General features: G+C 52.0%; 15 non-coding genes and 2 pseudogenes across 15 annotated transcripts; all 17 read right to left on the reverse strand.

Moving 5' to 3' along the window:
- Positions 1-205: 205 nt before the first annotated feature.
- Positions 206-396, reverse strand: LOC119913787. Its single transcript, XR_005446633.1, has one exon. It is a non-coding gene; the product is annotated as a U2 spliceosomal RNA (small nuclear RNA).
- A 183-nt stretch (positions 397-579) lies between these two features.
- Positions 580-690, reverse strand: LOC119913830. Its single transcript, XR_005446664.1, has one exon. It is a non-coding gene; the product is annotated as a U5 spliceosomal RNA (small nuclear RNA).
- A 963-nt stretch (positions 691-1,653) lies between these two features.
- On the reverse strand, positions 1,654-1,844 carry LOC119913786. Its single transcript, XR_005446632.1, has one exon. It is a non-coding gene; the product is annotated as a U2 spliceosomal RNA (small nuclear RNA).
- A 182-nt stretch (positions 1,845-2,026) lies between these two features.
- Positions 2,027-2,139, reverse strand: LOC119913804. Its single transcript, XR_005446641.1, has one exon. It is a non-coding gene; the product is annotated as a U5 spliceosomal RNA (small nuclear RNA).
- Positions 2,140-3,107: 968 nt separating this feature from the next.
- LOC119913773 lies at positions 3,108-3,299 on the reverse strand. Its single transcript, XR_005446619.1, has one exon. It is a non-coding gene; the product is annotated as a U2 spliceosomal RNA (small nuclear RNA).
- Positions 3,300-3,479: 180 nt separating this feature from the next.
- LOC119913806 lies at positions 3,480-3,592 on the reverse strand. Its single transcript, XR_005446643.1, has one exon. It is a non-coding gene; the product is annotated as a U5 spliceosomal RNA (small nuclear RNA).
- A 969-nt stretch (positions 3,593-4,561) lies between these two features.
- On the reverse strand, positions 4,562-4,753 carry LOC119913774. The gene has a single exon (XR_005446620.1). It is a non-coding gene; the product is annotated as a U2 spliceosomal RNA (small nuclear RNA).
- Positions 4,754-4,936: 183 nt separating this feature from the next.
- On the reverse strand, positions 4,937-5,049 carry LOC119913807. The gene has a single exon (XR_005446644.1). It is a non-coding gene; the product is annotated as a U5 spliceosomal RNA (small nuclear RNA).
- A 969-nt stretch (positions 5,050-6,018) lies between these two features.
- Positions 6,019-6,210, reverse strand: LOC119913775. The gene has a single exon (XR_005446621.1). It is a non-coding gene; the product is annotated as a U2 spliceosomal RNA (small nuclear RNA).
- A 183-nt stretch (positions 6,211-6,393) lies between these two features.
- LOC119913808 lies at positions 6,394-6,506 on the reverse strand. The gene has a single exon (XR_005446645.1). It is a non-coding gene; the product is annotated as a U5 spliceosomal RNA (small nuclear RNA).
- A 969-nt stretch (positions 6,507-7,475) lies between these two features.
- Positions 7,476-7,667, reverse strand: LOC119913776. Its single transcript, XR_005446622.1, has one exon. It is a non-coding gene; the product is annotated as a U2 spliceosomal RNA (small nuclear RNA).
- Positions 7,668-7,850: 183 nt separating this feature from the next.
- Positions 7,851-7,963, reverse strand: LOC119913809. The gene has a single exon (XR_005446646.1). It is a non-coding gene; the product is annotated as a U5 spliceosomal RNA (small nuclear RNA).
- Positions 7,964-8,932: 969 nt separating this feature from the next.
- On the reverse strand, positions 8,933-9,112 carry LOC119913789 (annotated as a pseudogene).
- A 5,835-nt stretch (positions 9,113-14,947) lies between these two features.
- LOC119913812 lies at positions 14,948-15,060 on the reverse strand. The gene has a single exon (XR_005446647.1). It is a non-coding gene; the product is annotated as a U5 spliceosomal RNA (small nuclear RNA).
- Positions 15,061-16,029: 969 nt separating this feature from the next.
- Positions 16,030-16,221, reverse strand: LOC119913777. Its single transcript, XR_005446623.1, has one exon. It is a non-coding gene; the product is annotated as a U2 spliceosomal RNA (small nuclear RNA).
- Positions 16,222-16,404: 183 nt separating this feature from the next.
- On the reverse strand, positions 16,405-16,517 carry LOC119913813. Its single transcript, XR_005446648.1, has one exon. It is a non-coding gene; the product is annotated as a U5 spliceosomal RNA (small nuclear RNA).
- Positions 16,518-17,486: 969 nt separating this feature from the next.
- Positions 17,487-17,663, reverse strand: LOC119913796 (annotated as a pseudogene).
- Between the last annotated feature and the right edge of the window lie 222 nt (positions 17,664-17,885).

The raw sequence follows: 17,885 nt of genomic DNA on the forward strand, positions 1-17,885 counted from the left end.
AAGGGAGGGGAAGTGCAGGGCACATTTAACAGCCATGCCGGTCCCAAATATCCCCTCGTCGTCTGCCAATAAATGCAAATCTCGCTGCCTTCTTCGAGGCTTCAGCTGGCCGCCCCCCCTCGACTGGCGCCTTTTTCGGGCCGGCGTCCGGCAGAGCGACGGACCTCTGCGTTTGGGTCAGTATTTGGTTTTACACAAGGCAGGAGAAGGGTGCACCGCCCCCGGAGGCACTGCAATACCGGGTCGATGCGTGGAGTGGACGGAGCAAGCCCCTCGTCTCAGCTCCCGGTGCTAAAATCCATTTAATATGTTGCCCCCTTATAGGGGACATATCAGATATTAAACTGATAAGAACAGATACTACACTTGATCTTAGCCAAAAGGCCGAGAAGCGATAACCCCCGCTGGTTGCTTCCAGCGCCCCCCTCCCGGAGCAGTTCTCCCCCTGCCGTGGCGCAGTGGTTTCAACTGCGCATAACAACGGCTGAGTCTCAGCACCTCCTCCCGAGCGCGCCTCGTCGCACCGCTCAACCTTGCCGGGGGCGGCGTTTTATTTCCTTTTCACAAACGCACGAGGCTCGGCCACACGGCAGAGCCTGCCAAAAATAGTTTTAACTCATTGGCGTCCCTCTCCACGGAAGTCTTTAGTAAAAGGCGAAAGACTTGTACGTTATGAAGAAACCCGAGTAAGTACGGGCCCCTCCAGAGCCGCCGACGAGCCTAGTCGTCCCGGCCACTACCCTCACGGTAAGCCTCACTCTGCCTCTCGGTCCCAAGTACCAGGCCACGCCCGTTCCCCTACCCCCCCCAGGTCATGGCAGGCTCTATCCAATCGGGCTGCGGAGAGACGAAGGCCTGGCTTTTGGACAGAGGCTACCGAACGACTCGGGCTCTTGTAGCCTCTCGATGACGAGTGAGAGAAAGGGAGGGGAAATGTGGCCGATCGCTTCTCGGCCTTTTGGCCAAGACTGCAATGGCCTCCTCTTTCTGGTTAAAACCTTTGCCGGTTTGGGGCTTCGTTTTGTGTCACCAGCTTTTCTGGGAGAGATTCACCTCATTCCTTGTGAATAAAATTTCAACTTTGCCGTAGCTGAAAAACTTTTGCAACAAGGAATTCATTGGTCCCGAGGACTGCCTACCTGTCCTCTGCCGGACTGCCACCTTGACCAGACCAAAGACGAGAAGGTAAGTGTGTTTTATTCACCGATTTAGCAGTTGTAGCAGGTTTTCTTGCTTCATTTGAGGTGTTTTAGTTTCTTGTATCCTTTCTACGCTGCGGTTCCTCCACCGTGTTGGCCAACCGTGCCGGGCCTACGGAGGCGCCGCAGTGTCCCCTCCCCACCTTCTGAGAGGCTCTATCCAATCGGAGAAATGAAGGCCTGGCTTTTGGACACAGGCTACCGAGCATCCGAAATACTCGGGCTCTCGATGACGAGTGGGAGAAAGGGAGGGGAAGTGCAGGGCACATTTAACAGCCATGCCGGTCCCAAATATCCCCTCGTCGTCTGCCAATCATAAAGTGCAAATCTCGCTGCCTTCTTCGAGGCTTCAGCTGGCCGCCCCCCCTCGACTGGCGCCTTTTTCGGGCCGGCGTCCGGCAGAGCGACGAACCTCTGCGTTTGGGTCAGTATTTTGGTTTTACACAAGGCAGGAGAAGGGTGCACCGCCCCCGGAGGCACTGCAATACCGGGTCGATGCGTGGAGTGGACGGAGCAAGCCCCTCGTCTCAGCTCCCGGTGCTAAAAATCCATTTAATATGTTGCCCCTTATAGGGGACATATCAGATATTAAACTGATAAGAACAGATACTACACTTGATCTTAGCCAAAAGGCCGAGAAGCGATAACCCCGCTGGTTGCTTCCAGCGCCCACCTCCCGGAGCAGTTCTCCCCCTGCCGTGGCGCAGTGGTTTCAACTGCGCATAACAACGGCTGAGTCTCAGCACCTCCTCCCGAGCGCGCCTCGTCGCACCGCTCAACCTTGCCGGGGGCGGCGTTTTATTTCCTTTTCACAAACGCACGAGGCTCGGCCACACGGCAGAGCCTGCCAAAAATAGTTTTAACTCATTGGCGTCCCTCTCCACGGAAGTCTTTAGTAAAAGGCGAAAGACTTGTACGTTATGAAGAGAAACCCGAGTAAGTACGGGCCCCTCCTCCAGAGCCGCCGACGAGCCTAGTCGTCCCGGCCACTACCCTCACGGTAAGCCTCACTCTGCCTCTCGAGTCCCAAGTACCAGGCCACGCCCGTTCCCCTACCCCTCCCCAGGTCATGGCAGGCTCTATCCAATCGGGCTGCGGAGAGACGAAGGCCTGGCTTTTGGACAGAGGCTACCGAACGACTCGGGCTCTTGTAGCCTCTCGATGACGAGTGAGAGAAAGGGAGGGGAAATGTGGCCGATCGCTTCTCGGCCTTTTGGCCAAGACTGCAATGGCCTCCTCTTTCTGGTTAAAACCTTTGCCGGTTTGGGGCTTCGTTTTGTGTCACCAGCTTTTCTGGGAGGAGATTCACCTCATTCCTTGTGAATAAAATTTCAACTTTGCCGTAGCTGAAAAACTTTTGCAACAAGGAATTCATTGGTCCCGAGGACTGCCTACCTGTCCTCTGCCGGACTGCCACCTTGACCAGACCAAAGACGAGAAGGTAAGTGTGTTTTATTCACCGATTTAGCAGTTGTAGCAGGTTTTCTTGCTTCATTTGAGGTGTTTTAGTTTCTTGTATCCTTTCTACGCTGCGGTTCCTCCACCGTGTTGGCCAACCGTGCCGGGCCTACGGAGGCGCCGCAGTGTCCCCTCCCCACCTTCTGAGAGGCTCTATCCAATCGGAGAAATGAAGGCCTGGCTTTTGGACACAGGCTACCGAGCATCCGAAATACTCGGGCTCTCGATGACGAGTGGGAGAAAGGGAGGGGAAGTGCAGGGCACATTTAACAGCCATGCCGGTCCCAAATATCCCCTCGTCGTCTGCCAATCATAAAGTGCAAATCTCGCTGCCTTCTTCGAGGCTTCAGCTGGCCGCCCCCCTCGACTGGCGCCTTTTTCGGGCCGGCGTCCGGCAGAGCGACGGACCTCTGCGTTTGGGTCAGTATTTTGGTTTTACACAAGGCAGGAGAAGGGTGCACCGCCCCCGGAGGCACTGCAATACCGGGTCGATGCGTGGAGTGGACGGAGCAAGCCCCTCGTCTCAGCTCCCGGTGCTAAAAATCCATTTAATATGTTGCCCCCTTATAGGGGACATATCAGATATTAAACTGATAAGAACAGATACTACACTTGATCTTAGCCAAAAGGCCGAGAAGCGATAACCCCCGCTGGTTGCTTCCAGCGCCCACCTCCCGGAGCAGTTCTCCCCCTGCCGTGGCGCAGTGGTTTCAACTGCGCATAACAACGGCTGAGTCTCAGCACCTCCTCCCGAGCGCGCCTCGTCGCACCGCTCAACCTTGCCGGGGGCGTTTTATTTCCTTTTCACAAACGCACGAGGCTCGGCCACACGGCAGAGCCTGCCAAAAATAGTTTTAACTCATTGGCGTCCCTCTCCACGGAAGTCTTTAGTAAAAGGCGAAAGACTTGTACGTTATGAAGAGAAACCCGAGTAAGTACGGGCCCCTCCTCCAGAGCCGCCGACGAGCCTAGTCGTCCCGGCCACTACCCTCACGGTAAGCCTCACTCTGCCTCTCGAGTCCCAAGTACCAGGCCACGCCCGTTCCCCTACCCCTCCCCAGGTCATGGCAGGCTCTATCCAATCGGGCTGCGGAGAGACGAAGGCCTGGCTTTTGGACAGAGGCTACCGAACGACTCGGGCTCTTGTAGCCTCTCGATGACGAGTGAGAGAAAGGGAGGGGAAATGTGGCCGATCGCTTCTCGGCCTTTTGGCCAAGACTGCAATGGCCTCCTCTTTCTGGTTAAAACCTTTGCCGGTTTGGGGCTTCGTTTTGTGTCACCAGCTTTTCTGGGAGGAGATTCACCTCATTCCTTGTGAATAAAATTTCAACTTTGCCGTAGCTGAAAAACTTTTGCAACAAGGAATTCATTGGTCCCGAGGACTGCCTACCTGTCCTCTGCCGGACTGCCACCTTGACCAGACCAAAGACGAGAAGGTAAGTGTGTTTTATTCACCGATTTAGCAGTTGTAGCAGGTTTTCTTGCTTCATTTGAGGTGTTTTAGTTTCTTGTATCCTTTCTACGCTGCGGTTCCTCCACCGTGTTGGCCAACCGTGCCGGGCCTACGGAGGCGCCGCAGTGTCCCCTCCCCACCTTCTGAGAGGCTCTATCCAATCGGAGAAATGAAGGCCTGGCTTTTGGACACAGGCTACCGAGCATCCGAAATACTCGGGCTCTCGATGACGAGTGGGAGAAAGGGAGGGGAAGTGCAGGGCACATTTAACAGCCATGCCGGTCCCAAATATCCCCTCGTCGTCTGCCAATCATAAAGTGCAAATCTCGCTGCCTTCTTCGAGGCTTCAGCTGGCCGCCCCCCCTCGACTGGCGCCTTTTTCGGGCCGGCGTCCGGCAGAGCGACGAACCTCTGCGTTTGGGTCAGTATTTTGGTTTTACACAAGGCAGGAGAAGGGTGCACCGCCCCCGGAGGCACTGCAATACCGGGTCGATGCGTGGAGTGGACGGAGCAAGCCCCTCGTCTCAGCTCCCGGTGCTAAAAATCCATTTAATATGTTGCCCCCTTATAGGGGACATATCAGATATTAAACTGATAAGAACAGATACTACACTTGATCTTAGCCAAAAGGCCGAGAAGCGATAACCCCCGCTGGTTGCTTCCAGCGCCCACCTCCCGGAGCAGTTCTCCCCCTGCCGTGGCGCAGTGGTTTCAACTGCGCATAACAACGGCTGAGTCTCAGCACCTCCTCCCGAGCGCGCCTCGTCGCACCGCTCAACCTTGCCGGGGGCGGCGTTTTATTTCCTTTTCACAAACGCACGAGGCTCGGCCACACGGCAGAGCCTGCCAAAAATAGTTTTAACTCATTGGCGTCCCTCTCCACGGAAGTCTTTAGTAAAAGGCGAAAGACTTGTACGTTATGAAGAGAAACCCGAGTAAGTACGGGCCCCTCCTCCAGAGCCGCCGACGAGCCTAGTCGTCCCGGCCACTACCCTCACGGTAAGCCTCACTCTGCCTCTCGAGTCCCAAGTACCAGGCCACGCCCGTTCCCCTACCCCTCCCCAGGTCATGGCAGGCTCTATCCAATCGGGCTGCGGAGAGACGAAGGCCTGGCTTTTGGACAGAGGCTACCGAACGACTCGGGCTCTTGTAGCCTCTCGATGACGAGTGAGAGAAAGGGAGGGGAAATGTGGCCGATCGCTTCTCGGCCTTTTGGCCAAGACTGCAATGGCCTCCTCTTTCTGGTTAAAACCTTTGCCGGTTTGGGGCTTCGTTTTGTGTCACCAGCTTTTCTGGGAGGAGATTCACCTCATTCCTTGTGAATAAAATTTCAACTTTGCCGTAGCTGAAAAACTTTTGCAACAAGGAATTCATTGGTCCCGAGGACTGCCTACCTGTCCTCTGCCGGACTGCCACCTTGACCAGACCAAAGACGAGAAGGTAAGTGTGTTTTATTCACCGATTTAGCAGTTGTAGCAGGTTTTCTTGCTTCATTTGAGGTGTTTTAGTTTCTTGTATCCTTTCTACGCTGCGGTTCCTCCACCGTGTTGGCCAACCGTGCCGGGCCTACGGAGGCGCCGCAGTGTCCCCTCCCCACCTTCTGAGAGGCTCTATCCAATCGGAGAAATGAAGGCCTGGCTTTTGGACACAGGCTACCGAGCATCCGAAATACTCGGGCTCTCGATGACGAGTGGGAGAAAGGGAGGGGAAGTGCAGGGCACATTTAACAGCCATGCCGGTCCCAAATATCCCCTCGTCGTCTGCCAATCATAAAGTGCAAATCTCGCTGCCTTCTTCGAGGCTTCAGCTGGCCGCCCCCCCTCGACTGGCGCCTTTTTCGGGCCGGCGTCCGGCAGAGCGACGAACCTCTGCGTTTGGGTCAGTATTTTGGTTTTACACAAGGCAGGAGAAGGGTGCACCGCCCCCGGAGGCACTGCAATACCGGGTCGATGCGTGGAGTGGACGGAGCAAGCCCCTCGTCTCAGCTCCCGGTGCTAAAAATCCATTTAATATGTTGCCCCCTTATAGGGGACATATCAGATATTAAACTGATAAGAACAGATACTACACTTGATCTTAGCCAAAAGGCCGAGAAGCGATAACCCCCGCTGGTTGCTTCCAGCGCCCACCTCCCGGAGCAGTTCTCCCCCTGCCGTGGCGCAGTGGTTTCAACTGCGCATAACAACGGCTGAGTCTCAGCACCTCCTCCCGAGCGCGCCTCGTCGCACCGCTCAACCTTGCCGGGGGCGGCGTTTTATTTCCTTTTCACAAACGCACGAGGCTCGGCCACACGGCAGAGCCTGCCAAAAATAGTTTTAACTCATTGGCGTCCCTCTCCACGGAAGTCTTTAGTAAAAGGCGAAAGACTTGTACGTTATGAAGAGAAACCCGAGTAAGTACGGGCCCCTCCTCCAGAGCCGCCGACGAGCCTAGTCGTCCCGGCCACTACCCTCACGGTAAGCCTCACTCTGCCTCTCGAGTCCCAAGTACCAGGCCACGCCCGTTCCCCTACCCCTCCCCAGGTCATGGCAGGCTCTATCCAATCGGGCTGCGGAGAGACGAAGGCCTGGCTTTTGGACAGAGGCTACCGAACGACTCGGGCTCTTGTAGCCTCTCGATGACGAGTGAGAGAAAGGGAGGGGAAATGTGGCCGATCGCTTCTCGGCCTTTTGGCCAAGACTGCAATGGCCTCCTCTTTCTGGTTAAAACCTTTGCCGGTTTGGGGCTTCGTTTTGTGTCACCAGCTTTTCTGGGAGGAGATTCACCTCATTCCTTGTGAATAAAATTTCAACTTTGCCGTAGCTGAAAAACTTTTGCAACAAGGAATTCATTGGTCCCGAGGACTGCCTACCTGTCCTCTGCCGGACTGCCACCTTGACCAGACCAAAGACGAGAAGGTAAGTGTGTTTTATTCACCGATTTAGCAGTTGTAGCAGGTTTTCTTGCTTCATTTGAGGTGTTTTAGTTTCTTGTATCCTTTCTACGCTGCGGTTCCTCCACCGTGTTGGCCAACCGTGCCGGGCCTACGGAGGCGCCGCAGTGTCCCCTCCCCACCTTCTGAGAGGCTCTATCCAATCGGAGAAATGAAGGCCTGGCTTTTGGACACAGGCTACCGAGCATCCGAAATACTCGGGCTCTCGATGACGAGTGGGAGAAAGGGAGGGGAAGTGCAGGGCACATTTAACAGCCATGCCGGTCCCAAATATCCCCTCGTCGTCTGCCAATCATAAAGTGCAAATCTCGCTGCCTTCTTCGAGGCTTCAGCTGGCCGCCCCCCCTCGACTGGCGCCTTTTTCGGGCCGGCGTCCGGCAGAGCGACGAACCTCTGCGTTTGGGTCAGTATTTTGGTTTTACACAAGGCAGGAGAAGGGTGCACCGCCCCCGGAGGCACTGCAATACCGGGTCGATGCGTGGAGTGGACGGAGCAAGCCCCTCGTCTCAGCTCCCGGTGCTAAAAATCCATTTAATATGTTGCCCCCTTATAGGGGACATATCAGATATTAAACTGATAAGAACAGATACTACACTTGATCTTAGCCAAAAGGCCGAGAAGCGATAACCCCCGCTGGTTGCTTCCAGCGCCCACCTCCCGGAGCAGTTCTCCCCCTGCCGTGGCGCAGTGGTTTCAACTGCGCATAACAACGGCTGAGTCTCAGCACCTCCTCCCGAGCGCGCCTCGTCGCACCGCTCAACCTTGCCGGGGGCGGCGTTTTATTTCCTTTTCACAAACGCACGAGGCTCGGCCACACGGCAGAGCCTGCCAAAAATAGTTTTAACTCATTGGCGTCCCTCTCCACGGAAGTCTTTAGTAAAAGGCGAAAGACTTGTACGTTATGAAGAGAAACCCGAGTAAGTACGGGCCCCTCCTCCAGAGCCGCCGACGAGCCTAGTCGTCCCGGCCACTACCCTCACGGTAAGCCTCACTCTGCCTCTCGAGTCCCAAGTACCAGGCCACGCCCGTTCCCCTACCCCTCCCCAGGTCATGGCAGGCTCTATCCAATCGGGCTGCGGAGAGACGAAGGCCTGGCTTTTGGACAGAGGCTACCGAACGACTCGGGCTCTTGTAGCCTCTCGATGACGAGTGAGAGAAAGGGAGGGGAAATGTGGCCGATCGCTTCTCGGCCTTTTGGCCAAGACTGCAATGGCCTCCTCTTTCTGGTTAAAACCTTTGCCGGTTTGGGGCTTCGTTTTGTGTCACCAGCTTTTCTGGGAGGAGATTCACCTCATTCCTTGTGAATAAAATTTCAACTTTGCCGTAGCTGAAAAACTTTTGCAACAAGGAATTCATTGGTCCCGAGGACTGCCTACCTGTCCTCTGCCGGACTGCCACCTTGACCAGACCAAAGACGAGAAGGTAAGTGTGTTTTATTCACCGATTTAGCAGTTGTAGCAGGTTTTCTTGCTTCATTTGAGGTGTTTTAGTTTCTTGTATCCTTTCTACGCTGCGGTTCCTCCACCGTGTTGGCCAACCGTGCCGGGCCTACGGAGGCGCCGCAGTGTCCCCTCCCCACCTTCTGAGAGGCTCTATCCAATCGGAGAAATGAAGGCCTGGCTTTTGGACACAGGCTACCGAGCATCCGAAATACTCGGGCTCTCGATGACGAGTGGGAGAAAGGGAGGGGAAGTGCAGGGCACATTTAACAGCCATGCCGGTCCCAAATATCCCCTCGTCGTCTGCCAATCATAAAGTGCAAATCTCGCTGCCTTCTTCGAGGCTTCAGCTGGCCGCCCCCCCTCGACTGGCGCCTTTTTCGGGCCGGCGTCCGGCAGAGCGACGAACCTCTGCGTTTGGGTCAGTATTTTGGTTTTACACAAGGCAGGAGAAGGGTGCACCGCCCCCGGAGGCACTGCAATACCGGGTCGATGCGTGGAGTGGACGGAGCAAGCCCCTCGTCTCAGCTCCCGGTGCTAAAAATCCATTTAATATGTTGCCCCCTTATAGGGGACATATCAGATATTAAACTGATAAGAACAGATTTTTTTCTTTTGAGAAAAATTTTATTGACACTCAATTCAAACATGATTCATAATATGTCAATTCCAAGTTACCTTTTAAAATACAACATGTCAATAAATAGATAAATGTTCTCTGTAAAACAACATTTAAAAAAAGTGTTTAAAATGCATTACAGATAACGTCATAAATTAAAGGTATAAAATGGTTTTCAGCTTGTCCATGTCTGTGAGTGTCTGTTAAAAGTCTTCAAAGCGGAGTGCATTTGTTAAAATAAAACTCACAAAAAATAAATGGATAATAAAAGCTCTTCTCCAAGTCCACTGTTGTGCAGGAGTGTAGTGAGTCCCTATCAAAGGGGAACTCATTCAGCTCCCCCAAACAGATTTGGTCTCTCGGGATCTTGTGCAGGCGCTCAGAGGAGACCCTCACCCTGTAGCTCCTTCCCACCAACCTCACCCGGAGGGTCAGGCCGCCGCTGCCTTGAACTTTCCTTGTGTGGCTCCGGCTCCTCCGTCCGAATGGGCACAGAGGCGATTCTTCTTTGTGGCTGTGTCCTAGGCCCGCCGCCTGCAGCTCTGGCCGTTTGGGCCGTTGCTGCGGCCATCCGGATCACAGCCACGGGGGGGATCTGCATGTGCTTTCTTGCCAGCAAGTTTCTGGAGGTCCATATGGCGTCTTTGATGGCGGCTAGGGTGAGCCACTGTTTGGCAAATGTACGTGCTGGTATCTGATTTCCTTGGCTCACCCCGTACAGCACCAGCTGTGGTGTGAGGACCTCCCTTGCTGGCAAGTACGGGAATTGCAAGGAGCCGGCCGTTGCCCACTGTTCTACGGCAGCGCTGCACTCCCAGAGCAGATGCCTTACCGACTCAGGCGCGCCACAACCTGGTCGGGGGCAAGTTGAGTGCGCCGACATGCCCCGGGAGTGCATTACGGACCTGACTGGGAGGATCTCATGAGCCACCATCCATGACAGGTCCCGGAGTCTGTTTGGAAGAGCTGGATGGTTCACGTTGCGCCAAACTGTTGAGGGCTCGCCGAATGCAAGCCCGCGCACTGGACTCACTGGTTCCCGCTCCTGCACAACAGAAATGAGAGAGCGGTGAGTGGTTAAAACCTGCAACTCCTCCTGCTCAAGGTTAAAATGCCTTAAAAATGACTGGATAAAAGCATAGGCTGGTGGCAGGTTAAAAGACACTGGTACTTTGAGACTTGTGGGTAAGATCTTAAGTTTTCTGAGGTAGGACCCCATCCAGAACCGTGTCATTGCTGCGGTCTTGGGGTTTCTGGATGGGGCTGTGGCGGTTGCGATGTGTAGTGCTGTGTATCTGCTTCCTAGGAACAAGTGCAGGTCTGGCACTCCTTTTCCTCCTTTCTCCTTTGGCTTCTTCATCACGCTTCGTCTCAGTCTTTCCCACTTGGAGCCCCACAAAAAATAAAAGATGGCTCGTTCCAGGTCTAAGATCACTCTCCTAGGCGGGATAAAAACAGAACTGATGAGTAAAAGCAAAGGTAAAATCACTGCTTTGATGATTAAAACCTTTCCTTCTAAAGTCAGTCCTCTAAGTGTCCAGTACCCTAGTCTCTGCCTGACTTTCCCTACTATGTCTGCCCAATTGTTTTCCCCTCCCCCTCCCTATCAAACCTGATCCCAAGTATTTTTTGGTCAGTCTGGGTCACAGTCAGGGGGAGTCCTGTCGTCTCAGTCGCTGTCCACGGTCCATAAAAATGGGCTTGGGTCTTGCTTCTGTTCAGCTTTGACCCAGAGGCCTGTCCGAACCAGTCAGTCAAGTCCAGCGTCCTGTTGACAGATAAAAGGTCAGTGCATAAAATGTTGATGTCGTCCATATATAAAATACATTTTGTCTCGAGTCCCCCGCTCCCTGGGACTCCTACCCCATGGATTCGTTGGTCCCTTCTCAAGGTCTGTGCCAGTGGTTCTATACAGATAACGTAGAGGAGGGCAGATAACGGACAACCCTGACGGACACCGCAGTTTATATCCACTGCTCTTGTCAGATGCCCGTTAACAATGAATTTGCTGTTGATCTCCCGGTACAGCAGTCCCACCCAGGCTATAAACCTTCTCGGGAACCCCATTTTTTGCAGTACCTGGAAAAGGTACTGGTGCGAGACCCGATCAAAGGCTTTCTCAAAATCTAAATTCAGGACTACTAGCCGAATGTTTCTGTCTCTCGCGTAACAGATGGTATCTCGGATCAGTACGAGGCTGTCGGTGATCTTCCTCCCCGGGACGGCACAGGCTTGATCCGGGTGAATCAGATCTTCTAAAAACAAGGACATGCGTGAGGCTAAAGTTTACTAAAAAGTTTACAGTCAAAATTTAAGAGTGTGATAGGTCTCCAATTTTTCAAGTCCGTCTTGTCTTTGTCTTTGTGAAGGAGAGTCACTATCCCTGCTCTAAAGCTGTCAGGAAGTCGGTCCATTTGTTCAAAATCCATAAAAACAGCAAGCAAGTCTGGTGCTAAAATGTCCCAAAATGTCAGATAAAATTCCAAGGGAAGCCCGTCTTCTCCCGGCGACTTCCCTGTCTTAAAAGATTTGATGCATTTGTTTAATTCCGGTATCGTAAAATCTTGGGTTAAAAGCACGTTGTCGTTTGTTGCTTGGTCAATGGATTTTAAAACTTCGGTCATGGTGTCCCCGTTAACAGTTTTGTATGCGTACAGTTCACGGTAAAAATGTTCGACAGTTTCTTTGATTTCCTCTGTTGTGTCAGCTGTGCACCCGTTTTCTTTTTTAAGTCTCAACATGGCCCCCCCTTTATTTACGATTTTCTTAAAAAAATATCTTGTGCACTTCTCTCCTTCCTCTATTTCCCTTTCCTTGCTTCTTAAAATCACACCTTTGCTATTAATTTCTGCTAAAACCGACATCTCTGTTTTAATTTGTTTTATCTCTTCATTAAAATCCATTCCATGTTGGATTAGTTTAAAATACCTCTGAAGCCGTTTCTGCAGTCCCAACATGCGTCTGTTGTCCCTCTTTTTCTTTCTTTTCCCTGCCTGTCTGTAAAACGTCTTTGTCTTTCCCTTCACCATTTCCCACCACTGTGCACGTGTATCGTAAAAGTCTTGAAGGGTCTGCCACTCTCGGTATTGCTCCCTGTACAGCCTAACTAGCTCCCTGTCTTCTAACAGGGAGCAATTGAGCTTCCACAGACCACTTCCTGCCGTCACACCGGAAGAGAGTGAAAGGGTGCAGGAAAGAATTGCGTGATCAGAAAAGAAAACAGGTTCCAATCTAGCATCGGTTGGTGGGCAATCACGTGATAAAATGTAGTCTATGCGAGAGGCTCGGGTGCCATCACTACTGAACCAGGTGAAGCCCTCCTCTCTGGGATGCATGGTTTTAAAACAGTCCACAAGTCTAAAATCACTGCATATGCTTTGAAGTAAAACTGAAGTCTTGTCCACTTTAAAATCGTCCCCTATTCTTCTCCTGTCGTTCCTGCTTAAAATACAATTAAAATCCCCCCTACAACTAAAGGTGCCCTGCCTAGCATGTGGGGCTGCAGGTCTTCTAAAAGGTCATACCTGTCGTTCTTGTCATTAAAGCCATAAATATTTAAGACGTTAAAATCCTTCCCCATAAAAGTCAAGTGTGTTAAAAGTGCCCGACCATCTCTCACCACAGTGCTGCCCTTCACCAAGACTAGAGGGTTTTTTATTAAAATGGCCACTCCATCATTTTTGTTTTCATTTGAGCCGCTCCATATCGACGTTTGTGGCCATAACTCCTCCCATTCTCTGTAGTGTTTTAAAAATGGTAGGCCGCATTCCTGTATTAAAAACACGTCAGACTTAAAAGAGTTAAGAAAGGATAAAACAATCTGGGCTCTAACTCTCGACTTCACACTCCTCACATTGATAGTTGAGAAGGTGAGTGTCATGAGTATGGTTAAAATTTGCAGGTATGACATCTTAAAAGACTAAAAAAAAAGGGGGATTTCAAATGTTTAAAAACACAGCAGTTAGTGGATTTCTTGTGAATGGAGCTCTTCCTTCATTCTCATGGGTGAGAGATGACGGGGTTGAGCTCCATTTCCCTTTCGGACTCTAGGAGTTGGCCTCTGACGCAGGGTGCATTGAGCTTTGAGTCCTTAGGGGTTGATTGCAGAGCTATAGTTAAAAAAGAGACTTCATTAGGCGAATTGGAGGGGAAGACTCTGGGCTCCTCCACAGATGAACTGTCTGAGTAGCTCTCAGCTCTTCCCCTCTTTTCCGAGGCTCCAGGAGACTCAGAAGACAATTCTGAAATTAGTCTCTTGGCCGGCTGGGCATTGGGGAGGGGGACATCCTCGCTATCACTCTGTGACTGGCCAAATTTTTGTTCTGAGCCAGTCACTGAGCTAGCTCCGCCTTCTGCCTGCACTGCCACTGCTTCTTCCCTGTTCTCCACTTGTGGGGCAGCTGCAGGCCCCTCCCCTTCTCCCGCCTCTACTGGTCCTTCTCCTCCAATCACAGGATTTGGCGGGAGATTTGAATTCTCCAGCCCAGCCTCTTCAATTAGCTCTCTAACTGCTTCGTCTTGTCCGCCATTTTGTGCCTTTGCTGCCTTTAATTTGTTGGCAAACGACTTAGGGCAATCTCTGAAGAGGTGGTTTGTTTCTCCACAAAGATTGCACTTTCTGCCATTGGTGCATTCCTCGAAAGTATGCCCAATTTCTCTACATTTACCACAAATGATCTGCTGGCACGCTTCTGCCAGGTGCCCATTCTCACCACACTTGCGGCAGAGTTTGGGCTGGCCCTGGTAATGAATGTAGCCCCTGTTGTTTCCCAGAACTATCATGGATGGCAGATGTTTCAGGCCCTGGAAGCCTTGAGGGTCTTGCCATTGTTGGATGGGGACCCTCCAAGCGCAATTCCAGATGCCATCCTCATCTCTCACTTTGGTAGCCTGGCCTTTAACAGTGCAAAATCTGCCCAGCCACAAACAAATGTCATCTGCATTCACAGTCTCATTGAACATTCTGACAATTACCGTTTTAGCGGCATTATCAGTCAGTTTCTCAACATTAAATGCAGTAAACTGGGGTTTTTCATTTTCGAAGCGTGTCCAGAAATCTCTGAACACGGCAGCAGAGACAAAACTCACATCGAAACCTTTTCCAAATGGCAGAGTCAAAATACAATTTATATCCTGCGGGGAGAATTTCAAAATGTTCTGGATCATTTTCCTTGAGAAGTCAAGCCTTGACATAACAAGGGTTTTCCCATCTTTTTCTTTGAATGTAAATCTGACACTGTGGTGCCTCCTCATGCCGGCATGGTTGGCCGCCATGGTGGAGGCACCACAACGTAAAAGTGGTAAAAAGAAGCTAAAACACCTAAAACAGTCTAAAACCAAGTCAACTAAAATAAGGTAAAAGAATGCTCTAAAAAGAGCAATAAAATCTACTAAAAATGTTAGAAAGGTGAATAAAACACACTTACCTTGTCTTGTTTGGCCTGGTCGAGATGTTATTCCGGCAGAGTACAGGTAAGCAGTCCTCTGAACCAATGAATTCCTTTGTGTGAAACAATTTCAACTACAACAAAGTTGAAATTTTCTTCACAAGGAATAATGTGAGTATCCTCCCAAAAACCTGGTAACACTTCGCCACAAACAGGCAAAAGTTTTATCCAGACACAGGAGGCGATCGCAGTCTTAGCCAAAAGGCCGAGAAGCGATAACCCCCGCTGGTTGCTTCCAGCGCCCACCTCCCGGAGCAGTTCTCCCCCTGCCGTGGCGCAGTGGTTTCAACTGCGCATAACAACGGCTGAGTCTCAGCACCTCCTCCCGAGCGCGCCTCGTCGCACCGCTCAACCTTGCCGGGGGCGGCGTTTTATTTCCTTTTCACAAACGCACGAGGCTCGGCCACACGGCAGAGCCTGCCAAAAATAGTTTTAACTCATTGGCGTCCCTCTCCACGGAAGTCTTTAGTAAAAGGCGAAAGACTTGTACGTTATGAAGAGAAACCCGAGTAAGTACGGGCCCCTCCTCCAGAGCCGCCGACGAGCCTAGTCGTCCCGGCCACTACCCTCACGGTAAGCCTCACTCTGCCTCTCGAGTCCCAAGTACCAGGCCACGCCCGTTCCCCTACCCCTCCCCAGGTCATGGCAGGCTCTATCCAATCGGGCTGCGGAGAGACGAAGGCCTGGCTTTTGGACAGAGGCTACCGAACGACTCGGGCTCTTGTAGCCTCTCGATGACGAGTGAGAGAAAGGGAGGGGAAATGTGGCCGATCGCTTCTCGGCCTTTTGGCCAAGACTGCAATGGCCTCCTCTTTCTGGTTAAAACCTTTGCCGGTTTGGGGCTTCGTTTTGTGTCACCAGCTTTTCTGGGAGGAGATTCACCTCATTCCTTGTGAATAAAATTTCAACTTTGCCGTAGCTGAAAAACTTTTGCAACAAGGAATTCATTGGTCCCGAGGACTGCCTACCTGTCCTCTGCCGGACTGCCACCTTGACCAGACCAAAGACGAGAAGGTAAGTGTGTTTTATTCACCGATTTAGCAGTTGTAGCAGGTTTTCTTGCTTCATTTGAGGTGTTTTAGTTTCTTGTATCCTTTCTACGCTGCGGTTCCTCCACCGTGTTGGCCAACCGTGCCGGGCCTACGGAGGCGCCGCAGTGTCCCCTCCCCACCTTCTGAGAGGCTCTATCCAATCGGAGAAATGAAGGCCTGGCTTTTGGACACAGGCTACCGAGCATCCGAAATACTCGGGCTCTCGATGACGAGTGGGAGAAAGGGAGGGGAAGTGCAGGGCACATTTAACAGCCATGCCGGTCCCAAATATCCCCTCGTCGTCTGCCAATCATAAAGTGCAAATCTCGCTGCCTTCTTCGAGGCTTCAGCTGGCCGCCCCCCCTCGACTGGCGCCTTTTTCGGGCCGGCGTCCGGCAGAGCGACGAACCTCTGCGTTTGGGTCAGTATTTTGGTTTTACACAAGGCAGGAGAAGGGTGCACCGCCCCCGGAGGCACTGCAATACCGGGTCGATGCGTGGAGTGGACGGAGCAAGCCCCTCGTCTCAGCTCCCGGTGCTAAAAATCCATTTAATATGTTGCCCCCTTATAGGGGACATATCAGATATTAAACTGATAAGAACAGATACTACACTTGATCTTAGCCAAAAGGCCGAGAAGCGATAACCCCCGCTGGTTGCTTCCAGCGCCCACCTCCCGGAGCAGTTCTCCCCCTGCCGTGGCGCAGTGGTTTCAACTGCGCATAACAACGGCTGAGTCTCAGCACCTCCTCCCGAGCGCGCCTCGTCGCACCGCTCAACCTTGCCGGGGGCGGCGTTTTATTTCCTTTTCACAAACGCACGAGGCTCGGCCACACGGCAGAGCCTGCCAAAAATAGTTTTAACTCATTGGCGTCCCTCTCCACGGAAGTCTTTAGTAAAAGGCGAAAGACTTGTACGTTATGAAGAGAAACCCGAGTAAGTACGGGCCCCTCCTCCAGAGCCGCCGACGAGCCTAGTCGTCCCGGCCACTACCCTCACGGTAAGCCTCACTCTGCCTCTCGAGTCCCAAGTACCAGGCCACGCCCGTTCCCCTACCCCTCCCCAGGTCATGGCAGGCTCTATCCAATCGGGCTGCGGAGAGACGAAGGCCTGGCTTTTGGACAGAGGCTACCGAACGACTCGGGCTCTTGTAGCCTCTCGATGACGAGTGAGAGAAAGGGAGGGGAAATGTGGCCGATCGCTTCTCGGCCTTTTGGCCAAGACTGCAATGGCCTCCTCTTTCTGGTTAAAACCTTTGCCGGTTTGGGGCTTCGTTTTGTGTCACCAGCTTTTCTGGGAGGAGATTCACCTCATTCCTTGTGAATAAAATTTCAACTTTGCCGTAGCTGAAAAACTTTTGCAACAAGGAATTCATTGGTCCCGAGGACTGCCTACCTGTCCTCTGCCGGACTGCCACCTTGACCAGACCAAAGACGAGAAGGTAAGTGTGTTTTATTCACCGATTTAGCAGTTGTAGCAGGTTTTCTTGCTTCATTTGAGGTGTTTTAGTTTCTTGTATCCTTTCTACGCTGCGGTTCCTCCACCGTGTTGGCCAACCGTGCCGGGCCTACGGAGGCGCCGCAGTGTCCCCTCCCCACCTTCTGAGAGGCTCTATCCAATCGGAGAAATGAAGGCCTGGCTTTTGGACACAGGCTACCGAGCATCCGAAATACTCGGGCTCTCGATGACGAGTGGGAGAAAGGGAGGGGAAGTGCAGGGCACATTTAACAGCCATGCCGGTCCCAAATATCCCCTCGTCGTCTGCCAATCATAAAGTGCAAATCTCGCTGCCTTCTTCGAGGCTTCAGCTGGCCGCCCCCCCTCGACTGGCGCCTTTTTCGGGCCGGCGTCCGGCAGAGCGACGAACCTCTGCGTTTGGGTCAGTATTTTGGTTTTACACAAGGCAGGAGAAGGGTGCACCGCCCCCGGAGGCACTGCAATACCGGGTCGATGCGTGGAGTGGACGGAGCAAGCCCCTCGTCTCAGCTCCCGGTGCTAAAAATCCATTTAATATGTTGCCCCCTTATAGGGGACATATCAGATATTAAACTGATAAGAACAGATTTTTTTTCTTTTGAGAAAAATTTTATTGACACTCAATTCAAACATGATTCATAATATGTCAATTCCAAGTTACCTTTTAAAATACAACATCAATAAATAGATAAATGTTCTCTGTAAAACAACATTTAAAAAAAGTGTTTAAAATGCATTACAGATAACGTCATAAATTAAAGGTATAAAATGGTTTTCAGCTTGTCCATGTCAGTGAGTGTCTGTTAAAAGTCTTCAAAGCGGAGTGCATTTG

This window comes from Micropterus salmoides, unplaced genomic scaffold, assembly GCF_014851395.1.
Source record: "Micropterus salmoides isolate LMB-PRFRI ecotype aquatic unplaced genomic scaffold, ASM1485139v1 Ms_hic_scaffold_2, whole genome shotgun sequence".
Lineage (NCBI taxonomy): Eukaryota > Metazoa > Chordata > Actinopteri > Centrarchiformes > Centrarchidae > Micropterus > Micropterus salmoides.